Source organism: Achroia grisella, unplaced genomic scaffold (genome assembly GCF_030625045.1).
Source record: "Achroia grisella isolate CSIRO2021 unplaced genomic scaffold, CSIRO_AGI_Agris_v1 utg2167, whole genome shotgun sequence".
In the NCBI taxonomy this organism is placed as follows: Eukaryota; Metazoa; Arthropoda; class Insecta; order Lepidoptera; family Pyralidae; genus Achroia; species Achroia grisella.
In genome coordinates this window covers 1,337,237-1,349,282 of record NW_026712716.1, presented here as the reverse complement: position 1 = coordinate 1,349,282, position 12,046 = coordinate 1,337,237, and positions in this window count along the sequence as shown.

Genomic DNA, 12,046 nt, shown 5'->3' with positions numbered 1-12,046 from the left:
TGACGCAAAAGTTTTATCTCATTATCCGTTCTCTTGAGTAAAATATCTAGAACATTCGATTTATTCGAACCTACTAATATTATTGACGCAAAAGTTTTATCTCATTATCCGTTCTCTTGAGTAAAATATCTAGAACATTCGATTTATTCGAACCTACTAATATTATTGACGCAAAAGTTTTATCCCATTATCCGTTCTCTTGAGTAAAATATTCAGAACATTCGATTTATTCGAACCTACTAATATTATTGACGCAACAGTTTGATCCCATTATCCGTTCTCTTGAGTAAAACATCCAGAACATTCGATTTATTCGAACCTACTAATATTATTGACGCAAAAGTTTGATCCCATTATCCGTTCTCTTGAGTAAAATATCTAGAACATTCGATTTATTCGAACCTACTAATATTATTGACGCAACAGTTTGATCCCATTATCCGTTCTCTTGAGTAAAACATCCAGAACATTCGATTTATTCGAACCTACTAATATTATTGACGCAAAAGTTTTATCTCATTATCCGTTCTCTTGAGTAAAATATCTAGAACATTCGATTTATTCGAACCTACTAATATTATTGACGCAAAAGTTTTATCCCATTATCCGTTCTCTTGAGTAAAATATCCAGAACATTCGATTTATTCGAACCTACTAATATTATTGACGCAACAGTTTGATCCCATTATCCGTTCTCTTGAGTAAAACATCCAGAACATTCGATTTATTCGAACCTACTAATATTATTGACGCAACAGTTTGATCCCATTATCCGTTCTCTTGAGTAAAACATCCAGAACATTCGATTTATTCGAACCTACTAATATTATTGACGCAAAATTTTGATCCCATTATCCGTTCTCTTGAGTAAAATATCCAGAACATTGGATTCATTCGAACCTACTAATATTATAGACGCAAAAGTTTGATCCCATTATCCGTTCTCTTGAGTAAAATATCCAGAACATTGGATTCATTCGAACCTACTAATATTATAGACGCAAAAGTTTGATCCCATTATCCGTTCTCTTGAGTAAAATATCCAGAACAATCGATTTATTCGAACCTACTAATATTATTGAGGCAAAAGTTTGATCCCATTATCCGTTCTCTTGAGTAAAATATCCAGAACATTCGATTTATTCGAACCTACTAATATTATTGACGCAAAAGTTTGATCCCATTATCCGTTCTCTTGAGTAAAACATCCAGAACATTCGATTTATTCGAACCTACTAATATTATTGACGCAAAAGTTTGATCCCATTATCCGTTCTCTTGAGTAAAATATCCAGAACATTCGATTTATTCGAACCTACTAATATTATTGACGCAAAAGTTTGATCCCATTATCCGTTCTCTTGAGTAAAACATCCAGAACATTCGATTTATTCGAACCTACTAATATTATAGACGCAAAAGTTTGATCCCATTATCCGTTCTCTTGAGTAAAACTTCCAGAACATTCGATTTATTCGAACCTACTAATATTATAGACGCAAAAGTTTTATCTCATTATCCGTTCTCTTGAGTAAAATATCTAGAACATTCGATTTATTCGAACCTACTAATATTATTGACGCAAAAGTTTTATCCCATTATCCGTTCTCTTGAGTAAAATATCTAGAACATTCGATTTATTCGAACCTACTAATATTATTGACGCAAAAGTTTTATCTCATTATCCGTTCTCTTGAGTAAAATATCTAGAACATTCGATTTATTCGAACCTACTAATATTATAGACGCAAAAGTTTTATCCCATTATCCGTTCTCTTGAGTAAAATATCCAGAACATTCGATTTATTCGAACCTACTAATATTATTGACGCAACAGTTTGATCCCATTATCCGTTCTCTTGAGTAAAACATCCAGAACATTCGATTTATTCGAACCTACTAATATTATTGACGCAAAAGTTTGATCCCATTATCCGTTCTCTTGAGTAAAATATCTAGAACATTCGATTTATTCGAACCTACTAATATTATTGACGCAACAGTTTGATCCCATTATCCGTTCTCTTGAGTAAAACATCCAGAACATTCGATTTATTCGAACCTACTAATATTATTGACGCAAAAGTTTTATCTCATTATCCGTTCTCTTGAGTAAAATATCTAGAACATTCGATTTATTCGAACCTACTAATATTATTGACGCAAAAGTTTTATCCCATTATCCGTTCTCTTGAGTAAAATATCCAGAACATTCGATTTATTCGAACCTACTAATATTATTGACGCAACAGTTTGATCCCATTATCCGTTCTCTTGAGTAAAACATCCAGAACATTCGATTTATTCGAACCTACTAATATTATTGACGCAACAGTTTGATCCCATTATCCGTTCTCTTGAGTAAAACATCCAGAACATTCGATTTATTCGAACCTACTAATATTATTGACGCAAAATTTTGATCCCATTATCCGTTCTCTTGAGTAAAATATCCAGAACATTGGATTCATTCGAACCTACTAATATTATAGACGCAAAAGTTTGATCCCATTATCCGTTCTCTTGAGTAAAATATCCAGAACATTGGATTCATTCGAACCTACTAATATTATAGACGCAAAAGTTTGATCCCATTATCCGTTCTCTTGAGTAAAATATCCAGAACAATCGATTTATTCGAACCTACTAATATTATTGAGGCAAAAGTTTGATCCCATTATCCGTTCTCTTGAGTAAAATATCCAGAACATTGGATTCATTCGAACCTACTAATATTGTAGACGCAAAAGTTTGATCCCATTATCCGTTCTCTTGAGTAAAATATCCAGAACATTGGATTCATTCGAACCTACTAATATTATAGACGCAAAAGTTTGATCCCATTATCCGTTCTCTTGAGTAAAATATCCAGAACAATCGATTTATTCGAACCTACTAATATTATTGAGGCAAAAGTTTGATCCCATTATCTCGTTCTCTTGAGTAAAACATCCAGAACATTCGATTTATTCGAACCTACTAATATTATTGAGGCAAAAGTTTGATCCCATTATCTCGTTCTCTTGAGTAAAACATCCAGAACATTCGATTTATTCGAACCTACTAATATTATTGAGGCAAAAGTTTGATCCCATTATCCGTTCTCTTGAGTAAAACATCCAGAACATTCGATTTATTCGAACCTACTAATATTATTGACGCAAAAGTTTGATCCCATTATCCGTTCTCTTGAGTAAAACTTCCAGAACATTCGATTTATTCGAACCTACTAATATTATAGACGCAAAAGTTTGATCCCATTATCCGTTCTCTTGAGTAAAACTTCCAGAACATTCGATTTATTCGAACCTACTAATATTATTGACGCAAAAGTTTGATCCCATTATCCGTTCTCTTGAGTAAAATATCCAGAACATTCGATTTATTCGAACCTACTAATATTATTGACGCAACAGTTTGATCCCATTATCCGTTCTCTTGAGTAAAACATCCAGAACATTCGATTTATTCGAACCTACTAATATTATTGACGCAACAGTTTGATCCCATTATCCGTTCTCTTGAGTAAAACATCCAGAACATTCGATTTATTCGAACCTACTAATATTATTGACGCAAAATTTTGATCCCATTATCCGTTCTCTTGAGTAAAATATCCAGAACATTGGATTCATTCGAACCTACTAATATTATAGACGCAAAAGTTTGATCCCATTATCCGTTCTCTTGAGTAAAATATCCAGAACATTGGATTCATTCGAACCTACTAATATTATAGACGCAAAAGTTTGATCCCATTATCCGTTCTCTTGAGTAAAATATCCAGAACATTCGATTTATTCGAACCTACTAATATTATTGACGCACAAGTTTGATCCCATTATCCGTTCTCTTGAGTAAAACATCCAGAACATTCGATTTATTCGAACCTACTAATATTATAGACGCAAAAGTTTGATCCCATTATCCGTTCTCTTGAGTAAAATATCCAGAACAATCGATTTATTCGAACCTACTAATATTATTGAGGCAAAAGTTTGATCCCATTATCTCGTTCTCTTGAGTAAAACATCCAGAACATTCGATTTATTCGAACCTACTAATATTATTGAGGCAAAAGTTTGATCCCATTATCCGTTCTCTTGAGTAAAATATCCAGAACAATCGATTTATTCGAACCTACTAATATTATTGACGCAAAAGTTTTTTCCCATTATCCGTTCTCTTGAGTAAAATATCCAGAACAATCGATTTATTCGAACCTACTAATATTATTGAGGCAAAAGTTTGATCCCATTATCCGTTCTCTTGAGTAAAATATCCAGAACATTGGATTCATTCGAACCTACTAATATTGTAGACGCAAAAGTTTGATCCCATTATCCGTTCTCTTGAGTAAAATATCCAGAACATTGGATTCATTCGAACCTACTAATATTATAGACGCAAAAGTTTGATCCCATTATCCGTTCTCTTGAGTAAAATATCCAGAACAATCGATTTATTCGAACCTACTAATATTATTGACGCAAAAGTTTGATCCCATTATCCGTTCTCTTGAGTAAAATATCCAGAACATTGGATTCATTCGAACCTACTAATATTATAGACGCAAAAGTTTGATCCCATTATCCGTTCTCTTGAGTAAAATATCCAGAACATTGGATTCATTCGAACCTACTAATATTATAGACGCAAAAGTTTGATCCCATTATCCGTTCTCTTGAGTAAAATATCCAGAACAATCGATTTATTCGAACCTACTAATATTATTGAGGCAAAAGTTTGATCCCATTATCCGTTCTCTTGAGTAAAATATCCAGAACATTGGATTCATTCGAACCTACTAATATTATTGACGCAAAAGTTTGATCCCATTATCCGTTCTCTTGAGTAAAATATCCAGAACATTGGATTCATTCGAACCTACTAATATTATAGACGCAAAAGTTTGATCCCATTATCCGTTCTCTTGAGTAAAATATCCAGAACATTGGATTCATTCGAACCTACTAATATTATAGACGCAAAAGTTTGATCCCATTATCCGTTCTCTTGAGTAAAATATCCAGAACATTCGATTTATTCGAACCTACTAATATTATTGAGGCAAAAGTTTGATCCCATTATCCGTTCTCTTGAGTAAAATATCCAGAACATTGGATTCATTCGAACCTACTAATATTATTGACGCAAAAGTTTGATCCCATTATCCGTTCTCTTGAGTAAAATATCCAGAACATTGGATTCATTCGAACCTACTAATATTATAGACGCAAAAGTTTGATCCCATTATCCGTTCTCTTGAGTAAAATATCCAGAACATTGGATTCATTCGAACCTACTAATATTATAGACGCAAAAGTTTGATCCCATTATCCGTTCTCTTGAGTAAAATATCCAGAACAATCGATTTATTCGAACCTACTAGTATTATTGACGCAAAAGTTTGTATGTATTTTATACTCTTTCACGCAAAAACTACTGTACGGATTTTAATGAAACTTTACAGTAATATAGCTTATATATCAGAATAACATATAGGGTATAATTTATAAAGATATATAGATTGGGTGAAATATAATGATAAGTGTGAAGCTAGAATTTAATATCTATCAGTTGTCTAGGATCTATACTACAAGAGCTGGTTAGCTTGGGAATAGATGTTGTTGTGTAAATTGTCCAGGGTTATTATTATTATAATGCTTAATTAATAGAATTTCAAGATTCTTTATTATTCGAAGATACTGCATTTATGAATCAAAACTACAAAATAAATAATTCAAATACAACAAGAGCTAGACGTAGAAAAGCTTATTAAATTATTAAAAGAGGTAAATATTAATGTTATTGTAGAAAATATGTAACTTAAAATAAAAAGCACTGGCAATATTGAAAACTAATTTTCCGATCAAAATAATTTTTAGTTCTTTACACTACTTTTCTTTTAGAAAAATTAGGTTACATTCCACGCGGACGAAGTAAAATAAAATAATATGACTATTCAAAAGTGTCTACTTTAAGTTCATTTCAATAAAGCTTACTTCTATTTCTAGTTGAAACGTGTCCACATCCTCACAAACTTAGCCCTCCTTGAACGAGCAGACATCGATGAGTTATGTGATGGAAACCTGGTAATTGATTTCAAAGTGCCAACATGCATAATTTACATGCCCCTAACTTATGTAGCGGACACGATGTGTATATAAATACATGATTAGGATACATATCGCTCGCTATAACAAACATATGTATTGTAATAATTAATTCACTTATTCGTTGAACTATAACATAATTGTATAATTACTTATATTCAACACTACTTATACCTGCGACTTCATCCGCGTGGAATTTAACTTTATTTTTCTAAATAAAAGTAGCCTAAGTTACTCCTTATTACATGAGCTACCTGCCAATAAAAGTCCCGGGAAAATCGGTCCAGTCATTTCAGAGATTAGCCGGAACAAACAGACAGACATACAGATTTTTTTTTTAAATTGTTATTTTGGTGTATGTACCGTATTTATTTAAGTGGTGGTCACGAATTGACTGACCACGGCTAGTGCAACCTAGTCGAAACGTCGAGAGAGTTAAAATTATTTGTGTTAAGACCATGTTAATAATTTAAATAGTGTATATTAAACACGAAAGTTTAAAATTAAGTACCGTATTTATATTCATTTGCATGTAGTAAAAGACGGTTATTTCAATATTACAAACAGACACTCTAATATTATTTATATGCATAGATTTCTCATAATCAAGTAATACATATTACTTAAATTATTATAGGACACATTGGGGGAAATCTCCAAGAATACTGGTCCGATTTCGAAAATTCTGTTAATGTCTGATAGCCCATTTGTAGGACATAGGGTACTCCCAAGGAACACTGGTCCGATTTCAAATTCTTTTAATGTTAGCCCATATTTGGGGATAACCCCTTCTGTTAAAACCACAAGGTCCTAAGGGTACTATAAACCACACTACACTGGTGTATATAAGGTTTATTGGTCGGTTTCAAATACAGGTACAAAAAATGTTATAAAGTAAAATACATGTGGACTTTCTACAAAACGAAACCTTAGCGAGTTTCAATTTTGTTACAGCGCCATCTATTGGCGCTGCATGCAAACAATACTATTTTACTTTAGCCTATAGAAGGCTAGAGTCTAAAGCAACGCAGCTCTAAAGAAAAATGCGAAAACAGGTAAAATGTGTGGCAGACAAAGTTGTTAGTTAGTTAGTTATATTAAGGTATAGTGTAGTTCTATTACTGACAATGTTAAGAGTATTCGGACGAAGCCGGGGCAGGCCTATATTAATATAGTCAATAATAACAATGAGAAAGTTGAATTCTTGGTGTTTTATATACTGGAACTTGTTGTAAGCCTTGAATAAATCGTGCGTATATTTAATATAACAATACATAATTTTATTAATTAATTTCAAGATGTAGTCTATACGGCAAGAATTGAACCAATGTAGAAAAGAACACAGTAAATCAATTATGGTATACAATTAAATAATTCATACACATAACATGCACCTTTTAGGCACTGCAACGTGGAAGAGAGGCGGACGTTTTAAACATCATACTAATCAATATCTTGCAAGAATTCTTCAATTTTGTAATAAGCTTTATTACTTGGCATTATGTCGCCAGCGTCTTTATTATTACCAGTCGGATAAAAAAAGCATAAACTCGAGATAATTCCAAATATAATTGAGGAAAATGTTAAACAATTCATTCCTAATAAGGGTCCAATTACTTATTTTCAATGGTGTATTATTGTTTGAACACAACTCTGAATGAAGCGTTTCAGAGAATTTTAATGAGATGGTGCGGCGCGTATGTTTCATTTTAATTAGCAGATTACCTTGTCATTTGACGCCGTTTTTTAGCATTTCCAAGCGGGATTTAGAATTCCGATTGATGTTCAAACTCTGGCAATCCGGGAGATAAGTCTAACGTAATTGCCACCGTTTTTTAAAACCTTATCTGATCTTTCTTCAAAATCACATACCTGACCAAGCAGCGCAAAATGCTCAAGCAATTCTATACTTTAATGGGTTTAATTTAAAGTGTTGAATAGCAAGTTAGAGATCTGTGATAGCTTTCTAGCAGATTTGTGGACATCTATCAGGGTGGACAAGCGTTTTGTAGAATAGGGAATTGGATGGTCCGAGAGTTTTAAATCTGAACGATTTACGGGAAAATAATAGCTTGGAAGCAATTGTGAAGTAAAACGAATTGTAGAAGATCTTTTTATACCTTTTCTCCTATACATAATTTAGATTTTTTATCATTCACAATTGTTTCTAAATTATAGAATATTATATTTGATTTATTTATGATATTGGTATGAGTATTGTATATATATTTACAAAAAAAGGGTCTAAATATTTATACATTTAATATCTATTAATTGTCTAGTACATATAATACAAGAGCTGCTTAGCATGGGACTAGATGACGCCGTGTGAATTGTCTTGAGTTATTATTATTATAACTTCAAATATAAAAGCAAATAAATTAAGAACATACTTGTCTATTTGTCCTATATAACTGTTAGCTTTTAAAACTGACTTTATTTGAAAAAAGAACTCACGAAATACTTTAGGCGTGTCTATAAAAAATTTGATCACCGAAATAAACAAAATACAAAATACGAATGAAGAATGACCTGTGTAAGGATGGTAAAATAATGAATGATTTACCTTCTGCCTCCCCATATTCGGTACATGCTTGACCAACAATTTATCAGTGGAAATTTACATGCATCTAGTAAGATTAATGGCCTGCAACAGATTCTGTGTGTTCAATGGATGAAGGGTAGTAATGGACAAAGTTCTGAATGCAGTTACTGGTTTTAGGAATATTGATGTTGATTTTATTGCGACATCTTATGATTGATATTCATAAATTACTAGTATAATGTTTAATGAAATCTGTACATATAATTACAAACTTACAGCTATACGTATTTGTTTGTAAACAGTGATTGAAATTACTATGTAGTAGCGTAAAACAATTTTAGGTTCTGTTTAATTTTGAACTTTAGTTTCTGGAAACACAATATATTTTTTAATAAAGCTATTAGTCATATAACTGATATCATTATATTTACCTATCATGAAGACTTTACTGCTGGTTATGAAAATTCTTCGTTTAGTTTCAATTTAAAATTATCAGTGTTATATGAAGTGAACATTATTGTAATGTGCAGACATTTATGCTTAGACACGAACAAAGGGTATTTTGATCTGATATCATATAATATGTTTTAGTAATATCTCAAGACAATTTCAAACAGCGTCATCTAGTCCCAAGCCGAGGTTGTGTTCAGGGTACTTACTTACCTTTTTTGTAAATACATACATATGGTATAAAGTCATGTTTGATGATGATATACTTTCTAGTTAATCAAATAATTTATAATTAGAGGAACATTTTAATTCTACCAATCAACCATCAGTTTAAGCATTATAATGAAGACTAGACATAGATAACTATTAAATACAAGCAATCAATGCACTCCAAACATATACCATCCGCTACACACAATAAGCCTACAGAATTGAAGGGGGACCATCGATTGTCCAAACGCGCTAGGGTCACTGTACTGACACGACCGCTCCTGTCAATTGTATATTGAACTAATATCGCAGTAAGATAATCCAATTAGGAATGTCACAATGGACAGCTAACGTAGAATTTCCTTTGATGTGTCTATGTTAGAATTGTTCAAGGTAATGGTATAGAATATATCCATACTATTTTATTACACGCTGTAATATTAAAAAAATATATATTTAATTCACGTACGTTGATTTCGTTTCTTTGTCCTAGCACTTATTCTACAGCTGAAAGATTAAAATAAAAATTATTTAGTTCAAATATATCACCTTTCTTTATTTGTTCTAGTACTTAATTTTTTAATCCTGTAATTATTTTATTTCCTTTTGTAAGTATTTTCGTTTTTGTTATATGACGTTTATAATTATGTAGAACTTATTGCATTTTCATTGATTCAAGAGTTTTTTTTTCGTCAAATACTAAACCCATATCTGCTTAGTTTAATATTAAATACAGCAACGTTATACGACTAAAGTAATTATTATATTCATTACGTATTATGCGTATTTTTTATTTGGTATTGGTACAGTAATTAAAGAAATATGTATGTGACAGCAATTATAAAATATAATATTATAAATGTTTCTCACGCTACACTATTAAACAAACAATAGTATGTAACTCAACATCTAAACAATGATAAACGACTTAAATCACTTCATGTGTAAAGACACGCGTGCATAGAAAGTGACTAAAATAAAAAAAATGAACTAAATTTTATAGAATTAACATCTCTAAGTGAAGTATATTTAAAAGCGATAGTCGCTTGTGTAATCTGTGAAGTAAATCAAATTGAATTTTAAACTTTAGGGCGTGATGTTGACAAGTCAACACTGTTTAGCGATGTTTAATGGTTTCCATAACACTCAATTGATCACGCATCGGATCACAACTATTGCTCACAATCTTACATATAAATTATTTTTAATACATGGGAAATATGAAAGTGCGCGTGCAAACACTTAAAGTGTTACACTAACGTGGGATAAGAATAATTTGATTTCATTTTAATTTGGTGCAAAAAAATATGGTGTTAAATTACATTTTGATATTTATACCCTTCTTAAAAAACTTCATGTTATTGTCTCGCGAGAAAACCTCGACAGGGTATTTCACTCCACCATCTCAGTATACGGTAGGAGGGAACTCCTCTGAAACTGCGCTGTCCATTCGCATTTATGGCTATCACAAAAACTCTCTTTTGATACAAAGTAGTTCAACTTCTACCTCATGTTCTACCGCATATATCACGTGGAGTGTTCTGAGGAATTGTTCGGATTAATACCAGCTGCTGAGTTTCACCACCGTACCACCCGCCAGAAACTGAAATACCATCCTGATCATCTGGATGAATGGCGGTCTTCCACAGTGCGGTTTTCTAGAAACTTTTTGCCACGCACAACCACATTTCGGAATCACCTTCCAGCAATGGTATTTCCGAACCGATACGATATTGAAACCTTCAAGAAAAGAGCTTATTCCTTTTTAAAGGCCGACAACGTACTTGCAATTTCCCTGGTGTTGCGGGTGCTCATGGGCGGCGGTAATCACTTGCCATCAGGTGAGCCGCATGCTCGTTTGTCCCCTGTGTTATATAAAAAAAAACTTATTACTAGAAAGTCGGCCAAGTAAAATAAAAAAAACTGTTCTGTTTATGTATACAATGTAAATTTAAAACCATTCACTTTGAATTAACTGAAGAGATGTAACTAAGTATAATAGGATTATATCTAATTTTATTGATAAACCATCGAATACCATAAAACAGATTGAGAAAAACAAGCGAGACGTCACGTACCTCGCGTTTTCCGATCTTGGTTGAGAGGAATTAGGGCCGACGTTGATGGATCGCCCCAACTGACCGGCTAGTAACTAATAAGGCGTGTTTTATCGGGCTTTCCCGTTTGTATTTCATTACATTCAATTATTCTGATTGTTTCGACTAATATTATAAACAGGAATTTGATTTTAGATTTGCAATCTATGCATATAAATAAAATTGGAGTGCCTGTTTGTAATATTGAAATAACCATTTTTTACTACATGTATATGAATAAATTCGGACATACACCAAAATAGCATTTTCTACAATCTTTGTCTGTTTGTCTGTCTGTCTTTTTGTTCCGGCTAATCTCTGAAATGGCTGGACCGATTTTGAGGGGACTGTTTTTGTAGCTGATGTAATAAAGAGTAACTAAGGCTACTTTTATTTTAGAAATTAAGGTAAATTCCACACGGACATGGTCGCGGGTACAGCTAGTAAATAAATAAAACTACTTAAAAGATTTTATAATTCTTTCACTTATAGGATCAGACACAAAATCAGCTTGGGTTCAGTGCTATAGAAGAAGCTACTCTTGATTTCAGCACGAAAAGGTTTTCCAAGGCATAAAGAAAATGTGTTCAAAAATTTCTAGAGGAAAATCCAAGACCTAATCCATTCGT